General features: G+C 48.1%; 1 long non-coding RNA gene across 15 annotated transcripts in view; it reads right to left on the bottom strand.

Moving 5' to 3' along the window:
• Positions 1-21,793, bottom strand: part of LOC131419616 (uncharacterized) — a 237,199-nt gene that overhangs the window by 3,841 nt on the left and 211,565 nt on the right. For 4 of the 15 annotated variants that reach the window (XR_009223304.1, XR_009223300.1, XR_009223299.1 and 1 more), the window contains one exon: positions 5,984-6,066. The exons of 10 other annotated variants lie outside the window; for them this stretch is intronic. This is a non-coding gene — a long non-coding RNA (uncharacterized LOC131419616). Of the gene's footprint in view, positions 1-5,983; positions 6,067-15,640; positions 15,757-21,793 lie in introns of all 15 variants that reach the window. One more of the 15 variants, XR_009223302.1, reaches the window with a different exon arrangement.

Raw genomic sequence — 21,793 nt, 5'->3', positions numbered from 1 at the left:
CTGGCAGTGCTCGTGAAATTAAGTGTGCGTGTGCAATGACTCATCCACCCTGGCCCTGGGTCCATACCAGGGAAACTCTCCCACAGTCCACACCGTACAGGTGCGAGGGGTTCGTCACAGAACGTGGCTGGGCCTCCCCAGCATCCATCAGCAGGGGACGACAGAGGTAAACAGGGCAGGGCCTTTGGCGAAAGAAGGGTAGATGCAGCCTCTCATCTGAGCTACATGTAAATAGAGCAACAAGATGGGATCTAAAAAAGACAGTACTGAGTAAAAAGAAAACCAGAGGGGGGTCTGTAACAGAATCCATTTGTCTAAATTAACAACAGAGAGTCAATCAGAACAATGCAGTAGGTACACATGCGAGGCATACAGCAAACAGCCTGTGGCGGGTGCCTGTTAGGAGCGAAGGGAATGGGAATGAGGAAGAAGAGAAAAAGAAGCAAAAGGGAGTCTTGCAGAGACCAAGGATAATGTGCCTTGAACAGAGGGGGCTTTCATAATAGAATTCAAAAGGAAAAAACACAACCACATGTGGAGTCAGAAAACCCAGGTATAGGGGCTGGCCCCCTAAGCGGGTAAGTGTGGGCGCTGTGCTGCTGGTGGCCTGGCTTCAGATCCTGGGTGCACACTGACACACCGCTTGTCAGGCCATGCTGTGGCAGCAACCCACATAAAGTGGAGGAAGATCGGCATGGATGTTAGCTCAGAACCAGTTTTCCTTGGCAAAAAGAGGAGGACTGGCATGGATGTTAGCTCAGGGCTGATCTTCCTCAGAAAAAAAAGAAAACCCAGGTATAAATGTTCCCACAGGTCTTCCTGGCTGTGGGCCCTTTGCAAGTAACTTAACCAAGCCTCAGTTTCCCCTTCGTGTAAAGCAGATCTGAAGAGCAGCCCTGCAGAGTTGTCGTGTGAGCATCCAAGGAGATGCGTGTGGAGAACCTGAGGGTGAACGCAGCCGAGGTTTTCTCCAGGTCCACCAAGGACGCAGCTTTCTTGTCTGTGAAATGGGGATTAGTACATCACCCATCTGGCACCATTATGATGAGGTTTCAATGAGACACGACACAGGAAGGACAAAAGCACAATGGTGACTGTTTGAGGAAGACAGCACGTCCTTCATGGAGCTCAGCTGGTATTAGGTGCTAAGCTGGGGGCTCAGCAGCTCACCCCACTGGGTGAGGCACACGGGTCCTCATACCTGGAAGCAGCCCACACCTGTCACCCCAGAGCACCTGTGACATGCCTGAGAGCAGGCTGCCCTTCTGTGACACCACACCCAGGGGCACATGAGGCCCTGCAAATCCAAATAGATATTTCTTTTTCTTTTCTTATGTGGCAATGAATCATTTTTTTTAGCTGGATAAGGCAGGTTACCAAAAAAAGAAGAGATGAGGAGACAGATGAGAAGAAGAAACTGTCATACTCCTATGACCCCAAGTAGGCAAAATGTTCATTTTTCCAACAAAGAGCTGATCTCTCTCTACAACATTCCAGAATCCCAGGAAGGTCACAACGCTGTATGAGATTGTCACATCACAGATGGTCACTGCTCTCCTTAAGGTGGCCACCTCTTCTCCATCATGATCCCTCAGGTGTCTGGGAAAGATTCAGTGTCACAGAAGTACCATCTGACCCTGGGCGCCATTTTGCTTCAAATTTTTTCCATATTTTCAAATTTTGCCCATAAATGCATCTGGTTTCAAAAAACCCCTTCCTGCACACCACTACCTTCTCTTTTCCTGGTCTTTGAAATACATTCCCCAAATAGGGATACAAGGTCAAAGTCATGCTTTGATAACTTCTGACAAATAGGTTTGCCAAAAGACTAGTTGATGCTGCCACCAGCAATGCAGGCATGTGCCAGGCTCCCCACAAATTCTTAGAATGAACTCCAAAACCTGTTGTTATAATTTTTGGTAACTTCCTGGGAGTGGGATGCTCTGGTCACACTGTTCTGGTGAGCATCCCTTTGAGTCCCAGGGAAGGTGGACTTTTCCCAACTTCCCTGACGCTCTTCTTTCCCCTTGTGAGATGTGCCCATTCTTGAGAGCTCACATCTTTTTAAAGAGGTTTTCTGCATATAAGGAGGTCTCCTTCACATAGCCAGGCCTGAGGAGTGGAGTGGGCTGATGGGAAAGTAAGAAAGTTGGGCGGGGGGCAGGGGGGAATGACAGCCTAAGGCCTCCAGAAAAGAAGGAAAAACAGAGGAATAATAAATGGGAATGTTTGCATGAAAAGTTGCAATTAAAAAATCCTACCTCCACTGAGAATGCACCTTTATAAAATATATGCACACACCAGAGGAACGGAGACACAGAGAACGTGCAGGAGGAGATTCACAGCTCTGTAGGTGGGTGGATTATGGCTCTGGGATTGGGGTGTTCTTTAGAATAATTTTTACCTCCCTGGTCACTCCTCTCTAGCCCCCAGGTCTTACTGCAGGCTGGGATCTCCACTGAGCACTCCTCTGCCCCTCTGTCAGGCTAATTCCCACACTTCTTTCCCGGCTCAGCTTAAACATCAATTCCCCTGGGAAGCATCTCCGGCCTCCTAGAGCAGATTCGCTGCCTGGCTTATCCTGCCCGGACATCGTTTGCTTCTCTTATTCCAGAGTTTATAACAGCAGCGGCTTGAGCTGGGCAACGTCAATGTTATCTTTTGATTCAAAGCATAATGTTTCTGGGAGTGGACGTAACACTTGGACTGTACAGCCATGGGAGGAAGGTCTGGCGTGGGAGACGGAAGAGGTGTGATGGACTGGACAATGAAAGAGAGGGCGGCGTCCTTTGCTTTGGTTTTCCCCTTCTACGTCCTAGCGTTGCATCACCAATCCAACCAATGCTTTAAAACCTTATTTCTCAAGTGCCTGTTATCACTGAGACACGGTGGTGAAGAATTGCAACACCAAGGCCGTTCCTTGACTGTGGAACCTAGTTAGGGAGTCATGACTTCAACATGAGGAATGTTAGATAACCAAGGAGGAATGAAGTGGAAGATAACAGAACAACACAAAGATGGATCACGTGTGGGCACTGTGTGGTCTGGGTGCAGGAGGGCAGGTCACGGTGGGCTGCCAGGGAAGTCCTCTGAGAGCCCGATTTGAAGGACGGCCATGGGGTAGGTGGGTGGGGGGCAGTATCCAGGAAGAGGAGGCCTGTGATCCAGACCTGGAGCGGGGATGGGGGGTCTGCATCCTCAGTGGCCAATCAGGAGACCCTTGAGGCTAGAACAGAAAGAAAACACCTGGGAGTCCTGGGAAGGTATGTTAGGGCCAGAATTTTGAGGACCTTGAAATCCAGGCAGAGGAGTCTATGCTGGGAAAAAGAGGGTGAAGACTGCATAAAGCAGTGCAGCTGATGAGAGAAGTTCATGGGGAGAGCAGCCCTCAGAATGGACTGGAGAAAGAACTCAGTAAACTCCTCCAAAAGTTATAGCAGCGAGGGAGACACATGGTGCCAGAGCCTCAGCGTCCCACCTGTGAGCATGGCAGACGTCACCAATCTATCAGAGCCCAGATGGAACCTCAGAATGTGTGGCCACTCAGGCTCCAGGCAGTCCCTACCAATCAATCCAGGGTGCTGGTTCAATCCTCTTTGCCTTGCAGGTTGCATCAGTCAGGAGCAGCGACGTTATGTTACACTAACACATATCCTCAAATTTCAGTGGCTTAAAACAGCAAGAGTTAATTGCCCATTTATACATCCCTCACCGGTCAACCAGAGACTGCACTTAGAGCTAGCCATCCAGCCAAGGCTGACAAGGCAGAAGAGAGGGAGACCTCTGGAGGGTCTCTCACCAGCCTTTTAATGAGAAGGCCAGAAACATCGCTTCTGCTCACCACGTGTTGACCCGAACTGGTCACAACAGGCAAGGGAGGGCAACTCTAATCTCCAGAAGGCAGAAAGTAGAAAAGATGCATAGCCTAGGCACGTCACTTCTCAGGGCACGTGGAATTTACTATTCATTCATTCTAGAGGTTCTAGAGGTTCTAGAGGCACTGGCTCCATACCTCTTAGCCATGTGATCTTGAGCAAGTTACTTACCCTCCTGTGCCTCAGTTTCCTCATCTGTAAACTGGCATGATACTAACAGCACCACCAACCTCACTGCAATATTGGGACAACTAAGGGAGATAAGGCACGTGGAGCACTTGAAGCCATTCCTAGCATAGAATCTATAAATGCCATCTATGATATTAAAATGGTCATCTGACTACAAGGACACTGGAGCTCAGAGAGGCCACAGGCCTCTAAACCCAGAAACCATCTACTCTCCAATCTCACCTGGCCTCCTAGGTTAGGTGGCCTGCTGATGCTGCTGCTATCTGTGTGCCGGGAGAGAGGCCACTAAGTACTGGAGTAAGCGTCACCCTGCCACGGGGCAGGCCCTGCCCCTAGCCACTCTCCTTTCTCATCATCTTCTTTTATTTTCTTCCTCACATTTGGAACTATCTGAAAAGTCTTAACTCTGTATGGTCTGTCCTCTTGCTTATTGTCTGTCTCCCTGACTGGAACCTAAGCTTCCTATCTGCCTGTTCAGAGTGCCCAGCACATAGTAGGGTGCTCAGCAGATATCTGCCGGATGAACAGATGAATGAATAAATGTAAGTTCCCCGAGGGCAGGGACTACGTCGGCTTTATGCCCTGCTGCCCCCCTGGGCACAACGCCTAGCATGTAGTTGGTGCTCAATGGGTGCTGAGGACTCGGCCAGCTTTTGGATGAACAGATGAATGAATAAATGTAAGTTCCCCGAGGGCAGGGACTACATCGGCTTTATGCCCTGCTGCCCCCCCCGGGCACAACGCCCAGCATGTAGTTGGTGCTTAGTGGGTGCTGAGAAGTCGGCCAGCTTTTCACGCCTCAGCTTCAAGTGAGTGCCTCAGCCCTTGTCCCTCTGCAGGGGATTAAGCTGAAGACTGGCCTTGTCAGATGCTACCCTCCTCCCCTCCTCCCCTCCCCTCAGGGCTCGAGACTGGGTGTCAGACTGCCCTGAGGACACGGGTACCACAGGGGAGGAAAGCCACAGTGAAGGAGAGATGCGAAGAGACCGCGGAGGAGGACGGAACAAGCCCGTGCACACTTGAGCACACGCACACAAGGTGTAACAGCCGCACCCTAGGCTGGCCTCTTTAGGAACTTGCTATGGGACCATGGGTGAGTCATTCTCCCTCTAGGCCTCGGTTTCCCTTATGGTGAAACCTGAGCATTGAAGAAGAACATTTCTAAGGGTCCTTCCGGATCGAAAATGCTAGAAACAAGAAATCATCTAGGGCTTTACTTCTCAGTGCACGGTCCACGGGGTGAGGGCTTTTTCAAGGCTTTTGTAGGCCTGACATACAGCACATCAAATCTATCAAACTTACCCAGATCCTACGTAAAAACTAATTCCCATGTAACCGCAAAAGTTGAGCTGCATTTGACAGATGGATGTAAAGTTATATACATATGTATCACCATTTCAATTTTGCAGCTTTGTTTTCATATTTTGAAACTGAAAATTGTATGTCAGTTCTCAAACTCGTTTGCAGGCCTCAAAATACTGACAGGTCTCAGGCCCTCTGCTTATCGTGCCTTCCTGGTCCAATGGCATATCTGAGATGTTTGGTGAAAATGCTGTTTCTCAGGCCCCACCCCAGAGCCAGTGAAGTAGAAAATCAGACAGGGGAGCCCAGAAATCTGCGTTTTAGCAAGTTTCCCAGGTGATCATTTGCAAACTGAAGTTTGAAAACCACTGCCATAAAAAGAAGCCGAGAAAAGGGGTTAGGAGAGTCACTTCTGGGGGAAGGAGGAAGGTTACAAAGGTGACCAGAGAGGGCGAGGCGAAACAGAGAGGACAGCACGTGGCTCCTGGTTTGCATGTGCGCAAATCACTCCTGCCCATGTGCACCCTGCGTGTTCCACCAGAGTAAACATACTTTACAAACCCTGACTCACCCTCTGCTGGGCCCCTCCCCTCGCCCTGGCCTGGGGCTGCACTTACTACTGTGATTTGCAGGAAGAGAACCTTTCCATCATATTGGGCAGACTGCTTGAAGACCGAAGCCACCGCTGCCAGGGAGCATACTGCAGGAAGGAATATAAATAGCGCCGTCACCCAGATGTTTGCTGCAATTCCTTCTACCTTTGCTTTGTGATAGAGACTAGCTCCAGCAGCGAGCAGTCTTAACTCATCCACTGGAGGGAGGTTTTGTTTAATGTCGAGCCACGCACACAAAAGTGTTGCACACGTGCTTGTGCATGTATGCACACATACACACACACCAAACATTATGTGCAGGTGTATTTAAGCTTCTGCAAGGATTAGAGATGCCACCCAGCCATTAGAAGTCATTTCGATTATAATGCTGAGTGTTGGTTTGCAAGGTACCAAGAAGGGACCAGGTTAAAAGGACGCTGGAAAAAAATGAGTGATCTGATAACAAAGGGCCAAGCACTGTGCTGGGGTTTTCCCATGCATGTTTCACATCAATCCATCGCGGAGAGTATTACCAGTTCCATTCTTCGGATGAGGAAGCCAAGATACAGGATAGATCTGTGATTTGCCCAAGATCCCACAAGATCCAACGCTGACCTGGCTAACCCCAAAGTTCATGTTCAATGCTTTATGCAATGCTGCGTTAAAGTTCATAAGCTGTAAGCATGGCGGGGAGGGGAGGGGAGAGTCTGTTCTAGAGAGAGGGGAGCCGAATGAAAATCATCTCTCCAATCAGTGGGAGAAACAAAATATTCCTTAACAAACAATTTAATTCACAAGCAATGAATGGTCATTGGAAAAAATAAATCACAGATAAAGAATAAGAAAAAAAAAACATACATAATCACATCCTCCCCAAAATGATAGTGTTGTTTATACTTCTAGGCTTTTTTCTACCCAAATATATTTTTTTCTAGCCTACCAATAAAATGATACAATTTTTCCAATTTTATAAAAATTTTATATAATTGATTTTTTTTTTACGTAGGTAATTAGTGATGCTTGCCCAATCCTAATCTTCTGTGAATTTATGTCAATCCATAAATTTCTTTGCAGATTCCAAGGTGGAAGAGATAAAACCGTTCACTTCTGTTTTATTTGCTTCCTGTTGTCTATTCATCGGCCACTAATGCATTTAGGATGAGCTAAAGAATGTTCTGTCTAAATGCTGTGTTCTGGTAGATGATGCAGCTTTGAAAAACAAGCCAAAAAAAAAAAAAAATCAGGTTGGTTTCCTCCTCCCCATAGATGAAAATGGAAAATAGGTTTTGCAGCAATTGAAAAATGATCAAAAAAAAAAAGAAAAAGTATCTTAACGCTGAGGGGAAATGCAGCTCTACTATGCAGAAGAGCCTAGAAAAGGACAGCCCACTGGCCCTCCCCCCACTACAGGGATGGGCCCTGCGAGTGCCCCCAAGACTCCCTTTCAGCCATCCCCTACTTGGGAGAGTGAAAAATAACCTCCTTTCCTCTCCCTGGTGTTAAAGAGGCTCCCTATTGAGACCTATTGAGACGTAGTTAATCCCATCAATTAAGAGCCTTCTTTTTACACTTGGCCTTGCCTGCCAGGCACAGGCCCTCTGTCCAGGGGAAGGTGGATAAGATAAGTCATATCATGAGATAATTTATATTTTTTTCTTTCTCCCACTCCACCCATTTTTTTCACTTGTATTTTTTTTAAATTTTAGGTGTAATTAACACACAGTGAAATGTCTAGATCTGTTTGACCAGTTTTGACAAATGCAGATACCATAAACACTAAACCACCAAGACACAAAACATCTCCCTTACCCAGAAAGTGCCCTGCGCCTTTCCCAGTCATCTCTGCCCTGCTCCCAGAAGCAACCACTGTGCTGACTTCTAGCACCAGTGATTAATTCTGTGTGCTCTAAAAATTCATATAAATGGAATAATATTATGTTTAAAGATGAGCAAGAATGATGAGCAAGAACAGGCAGTTCTTAGTGAGAATGAAAAACAGTGTAGGCACTTTGGAAAACAGTCTGGCAGTTTCTCAAAAGGTTATACCTAGAGTTACCACAGGACCCACCAATTCTACTCCTAGGTCTATATACTCAAGAAAAATAAAAACATATTACACAATGTTATAAGCTAGTATGACCTCAATAAAACAAATTAAAAAAAAAGAAAAATGAAAACATATATCCATACGAAACCTTGTACACAAACCTTCAAAGCAGCATTATTGATAATAACCAAAAAATCGAAACAACCCAATATCCATCAATTGATGAATGAGCAAATAAAATGTGGTATATCCATACGATGGAACATTATTTAGGCATGGAAAGGAATGAAGTATAGATACACGAAAGAACGTGGACGAACCTTGAAAACATCACGCTAAGTGAAAGAAGCCAGTCACGAAAGACCACATATTGTATGATTCCATTTACATGAAATGTCCACAGCAACAGAAAGCAGATTATAGGTTGCTTAAGACTGGAGGTGGAAGGGGATTTGGGAGGTGATAGCTACAGGGTATCGACTTTCTTTTTGAGGTGGTGACAATGTTCTAAGATTAGTAAATTGTATAGTATGTGAACTCTATCTCAACAAAGCTGTTCAAAGAAACAAACATTCAGAATCAACAAAAGTAGAGCCAGTTGTGATGCGTGCATGGAAAAGATAGCAGTTTTCCTTAAGTGGAATTTTAACTGAAGAAGTGTTTGCATTGTGGCCCAATGTGGGGAGCATAACTGGTGTCTAGGAAGGTCTCCTTCCCATAAGAAGGTCCTGGGGTTTGCTGCTTTTTCCAGGGGTCCCTGACCTGTCTCCAGAGTCTAAACTCCTCAGAGTCCAGGAGCTATTCACCAGACGCATTCATTCATTCCACAAACATTTACTAAGCTTGTATTTGGTAGAAAACGCATAACCATATCGAGTCTTGTCGTAGTATCTCGCTGCTTTCAAGTGCCTGCAATTTGAAGGACATATTGAATGCCTCTGTATGTTTGGTCCTGTGTTTAGCAGGTGATGCTTTAGACTGGAGGGGTAGAAAGAGCCTGTTATGAGAGAAAGGCCAAGAACTCTGAGGTCCCGTGGGCCTGATTCTAAGTCCTGATTCTTACCACCCACAAATGCATGACTTCACCTCTTCGGGCCTCATATCCCCCACCTGCAAAGACAAGAAACTGCCCGATGGTGGAACCATTAAGGGCCCCAACTCTGGGAACCAAACCCCGGCTCTATCACTTACAAGCTGTGTGTGACTTCAGGCAATTTCTTAACCTGTCTGTACCTCACTTGCCCACGTGTACAAGGGGATAGTGACAATAACAGCCTGCTACACAGGATTAGATGAGCTCATCATGTAACCTAATAGTTAACATTTTGGGTGTTGTGGGCCATATGATCTCCGTCACAGCTACCCATCTCCGCCACCGTAGCGTAAAAGCAACCACAACAATACATAAAAAAAAGGGCAAGCTGTGTTCCAATAAAACTTTATTTATGGACAATGAAATTCCATTTCATGTAATTTTCATGTATCATAAAATATGATTCTTCTTTTGATTTTTTTTTCCCCTCAACCATTTAGAAATGTAAAAACCATTCCTAGCTCATGGGCTGTACAAAAACAAGTGGTGGTTGCGATGTGGCCCGAGAGCCGCAGTTGGCCAATCCTGATGCAAACCACTTAGAACAGAGCCTAGCGTGTCATCAGCACACACTACCCACTAACCGCACCCCAGCCAACAATGGTTGAGGATTTACTGTGTGTTAAGCTGTGTGCTGTGCCCTTCAGGTGTCATATCTCATTTAAATGTCACCATCACTGTGCGAAGCAGGTAATATAATAACTCCCAATACTCAGATGAGAAAGCGAAGACTCAGGTGAGCAAAGAGGCAGAACCATAGTAAATCCAGGTCTTTCTGACTTGAGCCTGTGCTTCTGACCTTTGTAAAATACTGTGCTGGCCGCCAGGACACAACAGGGAACCAGACCCATGGCAGGTTCAGCTCCAAACACCACAAATCATGATTTAATTAATTTGAGACATGTGTTACAGAAACCAAGGCCTGGAAGGGGGAACAACAGGAGCATTACACAGTCCACGGTGAGGGAGGTCCTCTGAAGAAGGGACGCATAGGCTAGAACAGCCATGTGTCTGGTGCTGTGCCACGTGCCAAAGAGAGGAGGCTGGAAAAGGCACATGTATCCCAGTTCCCTCCTGCGGAGGGCGCAGGGCCATGGTGGTCTCAGATGTGGTGTTGGAAGGAGACACTAGTCCAAACTTCCCGAGGGGGAAATGCGGCCACCTAAATAGCTTCAACAGCCCTTGCTTCAGCCATTCTTCATGGGAAAATATCGTCACAAAGATTCAACTGAGAACATTCACTGAAGCATTGTTTATAATGGTGCAAAAGTTGATTCCTAAGTGTCTGCTCCAGACACTTAAGAAATATTGGAGGGGTTCTGCCACTTACGTCTGAACAACGGTGAAGCTAGGTGTCCAAGCAATCAAATGGTGAGGGAGCAGAAGTGTGAACGTTGACGTGGGAAGATATTTATCATGTATTTAGTAAAACAGCCATGTACAAACTAATGTGTATACTACCACACTATTACAGGTGTATATATAGGCATATGCTTCAGTTCTTTTAATGAGTCACTGCTGAGCAATAACAAAAGTGTTTTTAGCTTCTTCCTTTTGTTTGTCTGGATTCGGGGATTTTTCTGGAGGAGATACTTAGTGCTTTGTAATAAGAAATGAAGTACAACCAGTGCCCAGACAGGATGAAGGGTAAAGTGGAGTTGCTATTCATTAATTTATCCAACGCATCCTTAAGAAGAGCCCATCACAAGAGCCCATCACTGAAGAATGGAGGTAGATGAGGCAGAGAGAGCTCCTTGTTTTGTGGGCAAGCAGGTCAGGTAAACACGTCAGTGCACTGACTCGTCAGATGTTCTGCAGCTCACCAAGAGGGGAGAGGTCTTTTCCCATAATTAGAATGTAGACTCAATTACACTTCACACACTCACAGCTAACGATCTATTAAAGAAGGACACCTGGTAGCCGTGATAAGACTAGTGCTTGGACTTAAGGCTGCCCGATGATTCCACCACGTGAGCCTTTGTTTTCCTCATCCGCAAAATGGGTGTGCTCTCCAGAAAGCTGTGAGGATCAGCTAAAGTCTGGAAAGTGCTCTGCAATGGCAAGGCCCTGCACACACGACAGAGGTGATTTATTGCTGAGATCTGAACCCCTTTCTACAAGGGTTGACAACCTGGAATTTAAATCATGATGGATGCCAAAGTGCGGGGAAGAAAACATGTTTACAACTGAAAGACTGAACAGAAAAGGCAGTGAGCAGTGCAATTCCACATCACCGCGCCCGGCCCGGCTCACGCCCGATGTATGTGCCTTCCAACTCGGCCAGGGTCTGGGCAGCTCCTGACTTTCCAGAACGCGTCTGTAACCCCAAGAACAGTCTGTACATTTTAAATTGGAAAAAATTTCTCTGCAAGATTTTGTTCATACATGTTAAAGAGAAATATTTACGACCTACTGCCTTGAAAAGAAATCTTAACATATCTCACCTCTGGTATAGGAAAGAGAAAGAGCTTTCTAGGTAGGTAGACGAGGGATTGAATGTTGGCTCCGTGCCCTTTTGTAAATTATTTATTATCTCCTAGATTCAGGATAATAATATCTTTCCTGCAGGGTAATAATTAGAGCAACATATGTATACGGCATAGATGCTCAATAAATGGCAGCTATATTTTTCCTAGTGGGAAGACACAGGGAAGTAACAAAGCCATGGGGTCACATCACTCAGAAGCTGTACCTTGGTAGAAATCAGCTCATTTTGAAAGGGAGGGAGGCCCAGGGTGGTCTGGCCACTCAGAGCTTAAACCTGACCTCAGCTCAGCCTGGAAAAGGTGAGGCAAGGCTACCTTGGGAAAGCTAAATTAGACTGAAAATCCAAACGTGAATATGTGCTTTGCGCTCCTCTGAGATCCTGGTTGTGCGTGAGAAGAATGCATTAGGTTTTTCTGGGAAGAGAAAGGAAAACGTGTTAATCGGAGAGAGGAGATGGCATCATCACAGGCAGCACGGGCAGCCAGGAGAGCAGCCAGGAGCAGAAGCAGCCTCGTGCCGGTTTCCATCAAAATCACCCTAGAGCCATTGGCTAAAAACTGATTCTAGGTCTACTTTTTGGTTTCAGCAGGCCTGGGGTGGGGCCCATGAATAATCCCTATTTTACCAGGACCCACGGATACTTCTGCTACGTCCCAAGGGCCGGCTTGGGAACCGGTCTTGCGGTAGAGAAGGCACCAGGCACTGGCCCCAGAAGGCCTCAGTTCAAGACCCAGCTGGGCGCCAGCTCTCAAGTCCAACTGTAAAATTTTCTGGAAAACACTGGGACCGAGTCCAGGACAAGGCAGGCTGGGACTTCTTTGCAGGCTGCAAACATATGTACAAATAGGGTAATATCCTTATGAGCTATGCACTAAATTTTAGGTATATATTTAAACATATATGTGTATATATACACACATGCATTCACATATACACATACACGAATACACACAAATACAGACTTCGGTCTATACATATGTATTTATATACACACGCATATTCACATATACATATGTGCATGTGTGTATGCTACACATGCACATATACATGCAGGCATGCATGCCTACACACACATATATTTCAGTTAATCCTCACACACACTCTACTCTAGTACCAATATTATCCCCATTTTCCTGATGAAGAACCCGAGGCATGGAGAGAATAAGAAACGTGCCTCCGCTCACAGAGCTAGTTAGTGGCAGAGGCAGAAACAAGACACGCTGGCTCCAGAGTTCCTGTTTGTACTCACTCCATTATAACAGATAACCCAAGAGGCTAAACAGAGCAGAGACTGGGAGTCATAAACTTCAAAAGCAACTTGTGCGCTGGGGTAGACTGTGCCCAGTGCTGCTTCCTCCAAGAATTCCTCCCATTTCTGTACCTGTGTGTTGTTTCTCCCATTGAGAGCTGGAGTCGACTTCTCCTGCCCTTAAATCTGTGCTGGCCTGTGACTGCCTGACCAGTAGAAGGTGATGGAAGTGATGCCACGCTAGTTCTGCACCCAGCACTTGGGACGCTGGGCAGCTTTCATTTTAGGCACTTGGGATCCAGCCGCCACGCTGTAAAGGTCAGGCTACACTACTGATGATGAGACCTCATGGAAAGAGAGAGGCCCCAGCCGCTGCAGTCACCCCCACTGAGGTGCCAGACGTGTGAGTGAGGCTACCATGCGGCCTCAGCAGAGCTCCCCATAATTGCGGCCACACACTGCCTCCAAAAGACTCTAAGGGGAGCCAAAGAACCACCCGGCAAGACTCAGCCACGCTATAAGACTATGACAAAAGTAAACTGGCCTTGTTCTGAGCCACTAAGGTTTCAGGTGGTTTGTTGCATACCAAATAGATAACTGTTTCATGTGCCTACGTGGCTTGCAGACAAGTATATAGTTTACAATAACCAACATCATTGGTTGAGCACTGCGCCAGGCAGTGTATTAAGTGCTTTACATTTATTGTCCTGTTCGGTCTTTATTGCCACTCATGTTGCAGGTATTAATATTATTTCCATTTTACCAACACAGAAACTGAAGCCCAGTACGTACACGTACACACACATACACACACACACACACACACACAGACCATGGCCTAGCTAAGTTGACACATAAAAGCAACCATTACACTGCATATCCCCCGCTCGGTGCCAGGTAGCCCTGCAAACCTCCATGGACCCAACATCCCAGCCCACAGTCATGATTTACCATCATGGATCACACAATTTGCAAAATAAATGAGACCTGCCATCAGAGCCTGTCCAGGTAAACCGCGGGGTGTCTAAAGCATGTGACAAGAAGCTACCAGCCATGTTGAAGCCATTGAGGAATAAGCCTAGAGCATGAGGTCAACCAGAATGGCTGAAGTGGACCACTGGTGCTTCTATCAACAGGTGATAGGAATGAAGATGGCGGCCTGGAACTTCTACTGAAAAAGGAGGGAAGGAACCACGGTTGGTTCCAGGACCTGCCTTTACCCCCAACTGGCCATGTGGCCTTGGACCATGCTTCACCTCTCTGGGCCTCAGTTTCCCACATAAGCCTGCTGATCTCCAAAGGTCAAGTTCTTTCCAGGATTCTCTTTAGCTTCATCTGAAGCACAGGTCATTGCCATAGTATTGACTTTTGACTAGGGGAAAAGCCCAGCAAACTCCACTTTGCCACTACAAAGAAACTGGGGGACCAAGTGCATCATTCACTGTGTGGAAACTGATGGAACCTCTAAAACCCAGGAACCACCAAACCTGGGCTCTTCTCCTCCTATTGGTTAATCACTGTGTTCTCACACCCTGCAGCTCCTCAGTTAACACAGTCTGGTGAGAGGTTATCACTCTCACCGGACTTTTGTTTCCTCACTCCCACCAAAGGCAGCTGCTTCCTTCACACTGGTATCAGTCAGGCCAGGAAGTTTCTTTTTCCCTGCAATCCATTGTATGCGGGAAGATCAGAGAGACCTGTCAAATGCAAGGACGGAACCAGTTGGGTACACGGAGATACCACTCCAGTCCTCCTGGTCGCTTGGCCAGTCCCCGGTGCTGGGGGCGCTATACTGACAGTGAGGACAAAAGGAGACTCGTCATGATAATTAATCAGGAGCATTATCATCATCCTAAAGAACCTCTCATCTGCTCCAAAGCCAGCTAGGAAGCTGATCTCACCCCTTCCTGTCTCATAAACCCACTGCCTCCAGTCCATCTAGGAGCAATGGATGGAATATGTCTCCTGGGGGCAACATGTCCAGGAAAACAAAGAGGTTCTGAAGAGCCTGTGTGGACGTCAGATGGGACTACCTCTTACTCATCTCACAGAAGAGAAAGCTAAGGCTAATGATAATACCAACATGTACATAGTCATTTAGTATACTCAAGGCCCTGTTCTAAATGCCTGGCATGTGCTGTGATAGGCAGAATAACAACCACCTGTAGATGCCCATGCCCTCATCCTTGAAAGCTGTGACCATGCTAGGTTACATGGTAAAGGGGAATTCAGGTTGCAGATGGAAATAAAGTTGCTAATGTGTTGACCTTAAAATAGGGAGATTATCCTCAACTATTTCTGTGGGCCCAATATAAGGAGAAGTGTCCTTAAAAACGGAAGAGGGAGGCAGAAGACAGAGTCAGTCAGAGAACGATGTGACTAAGGAAGAAAGGCACAGAGGAGATGTTATGTTGCTGGCTTTGAAGATGGAGGAGAGGCCATAAGCCAAGGAATGTGGGCGGCCTCTAGAAGCTGGAAAAGGCCAGGAGATAGATTCTCATCCAGAGCCTCCAGGAGGAATCAGCTATACGTTCCTTGATTTTAGCCCAGTGAGACCTACGCTGGACTTCTAATCTATGGAACTGTAAGATAATAAATTTGTGTTGTTTTTAACCACTGAGTTTGTGCTAATCTGTTACAGCAGCAACAGAAGAATAATATATAAACCAACTCAATTAATTAATTATAATTCTTATAATAACCCTATGAGGTGGTATATTAGTCTACTATAGCTACAAGAATGCCGTATCACACCCCACCCCAAACTCAGCAGCCTATGATAATGAGCATTAACTTCTCACTTACATGTCTGCCAGACAGCTCGTGGTCGCTGATACAGGGAGGGTTTGTCTGAAGTTGGCTCCGGGCTACGTACGGATTCTGACTCTGCTCCACGTTGCTCATCTCCTGTGGATCAGAGGCTACCAGAGGCACATTGTCATGATGAAAGGCACGCAGGAAAGCGAGCCCAACCACGTCCACACATCTCCCTCCTCCACTACAGTTACACTGCTAACATCCTATGGACTAAAGCAAGTCACCTGGCCAAGATGCAAACCACAGGGTGAAGAAGTGCATTCGCCCACCTTGAGGCCACGGGAAAGGCAGGAATGCATTAATTTTAGTACGGAAAGTGAAGAACTGGCACATACAGGCACCACTATCAGCATCCCATTCTACAGATGAGGAAACGAAGGCACAGAGTCATTAAGAAACTCATCCATGATCACATTGCTAATAAATAATGGAGCCAGGATCAGAACCCAGAATGTTGGTCAAGGACTTACACCTACTAGTTTGTGGACTAGGTCTCCACGGCTCTAAATGCCACGGTGTCTGGGGCAGGAGGGGGCAGCATCCAGGGACTGTGGTGATTCCCAGGAGTAAGAGAAAGATACTGGGAGACGGAGGTCACCAATCAAAGATGCAGCCAAGTTGAGCTGTTCCTCTCCTCAGCGAGGCCCCACTTTCAGGTCCAGGCTGTGGCCCAAGGCAGGCTCTGTGACTTTCCAAGGATGATGTGTACGGCGAGTCCAGCATCCAGGATGAGTCAGCCATCCATGGCTGCTGCAGGGCCAAATATCCTTCTCTGTCTTAGAGGGAGCAAGATCTGCTGTTAGCGTGGGCCGTTTGCAAGAAGCCAGCACTTCTGTTTCTTTGAGAGCTGGAGGCTGTTTCTCTGGAGGCCAGAATGAGGTAAAAGTCCAGAAAGAAAATGATACACACATAAAGTGTAAGGAAAGGAGGCAGGGAGTAAGGCAGGACTGCTGGTGAGCACTGGAGAGAGGATGCAGGAAGGAAGGAGGATGAGGAGAGAGGAAAAGAGGGAAGTGATGCTCAGAACTAACCATCACAGAGAAATTTTATTTGAGGGCACCTAGCGGGGATTTCCTGGAGAGGGTCAGAAAGTCAAACTGACTATTCCGGGCCTGTCTGCGGCCTCTTTAGAAAGGCCACTGGGCGGGAAGGCCAGGAGCAGGAGGCAGCAGCCCCCACCGGTACTGTCTGAAGACTCAAGATGCTCTCGGGGGCCCTTCAATCACATGGCCTGGGCAGGCGGCTCACCAAAAGCCCCCCACATTTAGCCCTGCAACTGGAAGTCAGTGGAAACAGCAACTTAAGGTAATGACACACTAAGGGTAGAAGACAAGTGAGAGAACACTTGAAGACCACCCTCTTCCATGTCCTACAGCACCTGAGCCTGTCCCTTCTTGTCAACCCAAGACAAGGTCATCCCTCCTGGGGAGTCTCCTCCTTTCCAGCTACCTTTACCTGAAAGGGGGTGTCATGTACTCCACCCCAAAACGAGAAACCCTCTAAGAGGGTGCAGCAGATGACACTTCCTGAGCACACACTATGACCTCTCAGCTCACCCCACAGATTTTCCTCTACTATCATGTGGGGTGAAGAGCACTGCTCTCATTCTCAGCTAAGAACACTGAGGCTCAGCAAAGTTAAGGAGTTTGGCCATGGTCACCCAGTTAGTGAATGGGGAGTCCAGATTGCAATCCAGGTCTGCTGGATTCCTCAGTCCAGGTCCCTTCCTCTATACCATGCTGCTGGCCCTGTACCCAGTGCAGAAACTGCAGCAAGAACCTCCCTGAGAGATGGAACAGTGACCCTTTGATTCATGCACCTCTGGGGTGGTCACCAGGAAGCACTAGATGGCCCTGGCAGAGGGCTTAAGAGTATGGACCCTGGAGCCACTGTGTGGTTTTGGATCCTGGTTTTACCGTCTACTAGATGGGAGAGCTAGGCCACATTACTTAAGCTCTCTGTGCCTTGGTTTCCTCATTGTAAAATAAAGGTAATAACAGTATCTACACATGAAGAGGGTCTTACATGGATTAAATGGTTTGGTAGAAATGCAGCACTTAGAACGGAGCCTGCCACATGGTCAGTGCGATAATAGGTCTAACTGCGGTAGACAAAACTGACTTCATCCTCGCCCTTATGGGATTCCAACCTAGTGGAGGAAGCCGGATGTGAAACAAACACAAATGTATCACGATAGATCATGCTATGAAGGAAAAGCAGAGTACAATGGGAGAAAATAATGGGAGAGCAGAAGCGTAAGAAAGCGCTCACCTTGAAAAAATGGAGGGAATGAGCATTCCAAGTAGAGAAATAATACATGCAAAGGCCCTGAGGTGGGAGAGAAGGGGATAGCTTTCTATCACTCGGCAGAGGTCAGTGTGGATGAAGAATAATGAGTGAAGAGAGACAGCTGAATCAACTTACACAAAGCCCAGTGGATTTTGTTTTTTATCCCAAGAGCAGAAATGGGAAGGCTTGGGTATGTTTGCCGGGGCAGCACAATTTGATTCCAATTTCAGAAAGATCATACTGGCTGCTGAGTGGAGAAAGGATTGCAAAGGGGCAAGACTAGATCCGGGGAGTCGAATCTGGAAGCTGTTGCCATGATCTAGGCAGGAGACAAGGGTGACTTGGACAAGAGTGTTGGTGGTGGAGGGAAAATAATCTCAGCTGAAGCCCCAGACGCCCGAGGCTCATGGGGAGAGAATCCACAAGTTGGTCAAGGTGGTCAGCTGGCTGGTTCTCACCCACTGTCCCGGCCAGGGACAAGCTGCCATGACTGCTCAAGGCACCATCATGATCAGCCAGCTGGGAATGTTCTAGAACATCTCTCTTGGTGGACTTTACCTAACAGGGCTTTGTGTAGGTCCACGCGAACAAATGTTGGTGACCTCAGAGCTTACGCCCCTTGGCAGGAAGGGAAGCCATGGCAGAGGCAGCAGGAGACATCTGCAGATTGAATGTTCTATAACCTGATAAGGCCACTCGTGGCCTCTTGAGAGGGAACTCCATCCTCTTTGATCTGAGGGAATGGGGGCATGCATCTGAAGGGAGGCATCCTTTCCTTGGGCATAGAACTCCCCCCAAACCCCCAAACACACCAGATTCTGAGCTACCTATGGGTAGGGGCCCATGTCTTTCTAGGTCTGCCGTCCAGGCCTGGCACACACTCTCAGCAGGATGACCATCTCACTGGAGGACTGGCTCCGTGAGGACAGTTTCCATCTCACATCTCTTTATACCAAGCACAGACCTAATATATCATGCGCACTCAATCAAATTTGATTCAGTGACGGAACAAATTCCATTCCCTTGGAGTCAACTTCTCAATCACCAGAACAATGGTTCCTGTGGCCAAGCTGAGAACCATACACCACAGTCCCTGCCCTAAAGGAATCCACATCATGCTGGGAGGCCAGACAGAGGCAGAAAGAGAGGAGGTCCATTCCTGCTGCCCAGACATGAGGCATTCTGAGTCTTTCAAACAGAGGAAGATGACTTCCAGCAGAAGAACCCAGAGGGAAAGCAAATGATGGAATGGACCTTGAGCACAGGTGGGATTTGGATAATCAGAGGAGTGGCTAATTAGAGAGACAGAAGCCCTCACTCACAGAGTACCTGCCACGAGCCAAGCTCCCAGTTGGAGCCTTCAGGCAGGTTCTTCTCACAAGAACCCTGGCGCAGGAGCTACCAGCCCACGTCACAGTTGAGAAAATTGAGGCTCAGAGTGGTGAAGTGACTTGCCCAGGGTCACAGAGCCCGCAGCTAGTGGAGCTGGGGTAGAAGCCAGACCTGTCTGTGGCCAGAGCCCACGGACCCCTCAGCATTCAAAGGAGGAGAAACGATGAGATCAAAGCACAAAAGTCAACAAAAGACAATGTCAGGTTCAAAAGCGAGACCCCACATGAGAGGTTCAAAGGTGACCAGGATGGACTCACCGGCGGGCTCACATGGAGGTGGGCCTTAAGTGCCATGCAAAGAGGTCTGACTGTATTTGAGCTGGAGAGGGACATGGTCAGAGCTGTGCTTCCAGAATTTGGACTTGGCCATCGGAAAATGAGGTGAGAGACAGGAAGACTCAATGTGCCCAACACAAGGGACTGGAGAGGAGGGGGAGAGATGGAAAGACACAGAAAGTGGGGCCAACAGGAAGGAAGCAGAGGCAGAACCGCTGGCTGGAAGGGAGAAACCACTTCTCCTTCCCTTTCTGATGATAGCAAGATTATTACTTGAGAGCAGGGCTGGACAGGGCAGGACTTCCCAAAAACTAGGAGGGGAAGGGCCCTGAGTATGTGTCCCCAACAGAGCTTGCAGCCTGCAAATCATGTGGTCAAGTCCGACCTCCTCTGCCCACACTGGAGCCTCCTGTGCAGTGAGCTCTGGCCTCAGACAGGCCCTTGGGGACCCAGCAGCGCCCCGTCCTCCAGGATCTCATGGAAAAAGAGGCACAGAAATCAATGAGACCCAAAGGACAGGCGGTGAGAGATGCCAAGAAAAGTGGTGTCACCCCCATACTATGGATGAAGAAACCGAGGCACAAAGAGGTTAAACAACTTGTGATATCATACAGCGAGTGTGTGCCCAACTCAGGATTCAAACACAGGGGCCTCTGTATAGACTTTGCCTGTATCAGCTAGGAACCCAGCAGGGAAGAAGCAGAAGAATAAATACTCTGACCTCACTCCTTCCCTGCCCTCCCGTCCCGCCAGTGCCTCCCAAACAGAAGCGAGAGGGCGCAGGAGCCCCATGGGGCATCCATCCTGGGGCATCCACACAGGTCAGCCTCCTGGGCACAGAGCAGGGTGGAAAAGGACAGGGAGACCTGGATGGGGAGGTTACCCGGCACCTCGCCATTCCCACAGCCAAGACTCTGGCGGGTACCCGGCCTCAGCTGCCTCCACTCTGCAGAGCCACAGGGCAGATGCCCCAGGCCTCGGCTCTGCAGCATGGGGCCACCTGCCTCTCTGTACCAGGGCAAGGCCCCACACATGCAAGCACTCTGCCTCCATCCCAAGATGCCCCAGCATCATCACCCTCCCTCCTTCCTTCCTCATTCACACTCCCTCCCCTGCCCTGCCTCTACCATACACAGAAATTTCAAAATGGCCTTCTTCTGACAAGACAGACTATTGAGAGCAGCTGTCTGAAGAGATGAGGGCCGGCTGATGCCCACTGCAGCCCACGCTGCCCACTCCCGGGCCCTGGCCCGCCCCCTGACCCTCCCTGCCAGCCCTGCACATTGAGGCCTGGCTGCCGGTAAAAAGAAAGGACTGCTATCTCTGATTCCGCAGGGCCTCTGATAAGAAATGTCATCCCTTGCTGGGTAATATTACCCGCCCGATAAGAATCTCTATCAAGCTCAAACATATGGCTGGCTACAGAACACAGAGCCCGGCGGGGCAGGATAATTTATTTGCTTAAGCTGAAAGCCCTGGGCGGCCCAGAGCAATGCACTGAATAAAAGAGTCAGAGCCAAATTAGAACCTATTCTGACTTGAGTTGGTATTTTTCCCCCAGGAAGGATGAGCACCTGAGAACAATGGGGTTGGGGCCCTCCTAGCTTGTCTCCCTACGCAATAAGCAATTTCACCTCTGTCTTTCCTCAAAGGGCACTCACTTCTGTGATCACATTTAATCCTCATGACAACCTCAAGAGGAGCACTTTTAGCCTTTTACATTTTAGCCTTTTAGCCTTTTACAGCTCAGGAAATGGAGATTCAGCAAGGTTAAGTCACATGGCCAAGGTCACACAGGCAGCCCCACCAGAGCCTGGACTCAGACCCCACGGGTCTGACTCACCAGCGTGCTGTCAGATCAGGAGTCTGATCCCAACGGCTGGGTGGCTGGGCTCATACAACTAAATTATTCAATGAAGTCAGACCTGCCTGACTTAACTGACGGTGTCAGCTACATAGTATCATCTCAAAGGTCCATCTCAGGCCTCTCCTCCGTCTCCTGGTGTCTCCGTAACCTGGGGAATAATGAGGAAGCCTTGCACAGCACAGAAACTCAAGGAGGGAAGGGGAAGCCAGGGACAGTACCCAGGAGGGGGGAAGGGACTTCCAGAGTTCCGCCCCAGCCTCACGTGTTTGAGGAGTAGCAGGAAGAAGGAAGTTGTGGAAAGAAATGCCCCACTCTGTT

Source organism: Diceros bicornis, chromosome 21, assembly GCF_020826845.1.
Source record: "Diceros bicornis minor isolate mBicDic1 chromosome 21, mDicBic1.mat.cur, whole genome shotgun sequence".
NCBI classification, from domain to species: Eukaryota; Metazoa; Chordata; class Mammalia; order Perissodactyla; family Rhinocerotidae; genus Diceros; species Diceros bicornis.
The sequence above is the reverse complement of the archived record's forward strand: the minus strand, read 5'-3'. Positions and strand labels throughout refer to the sequence as shown.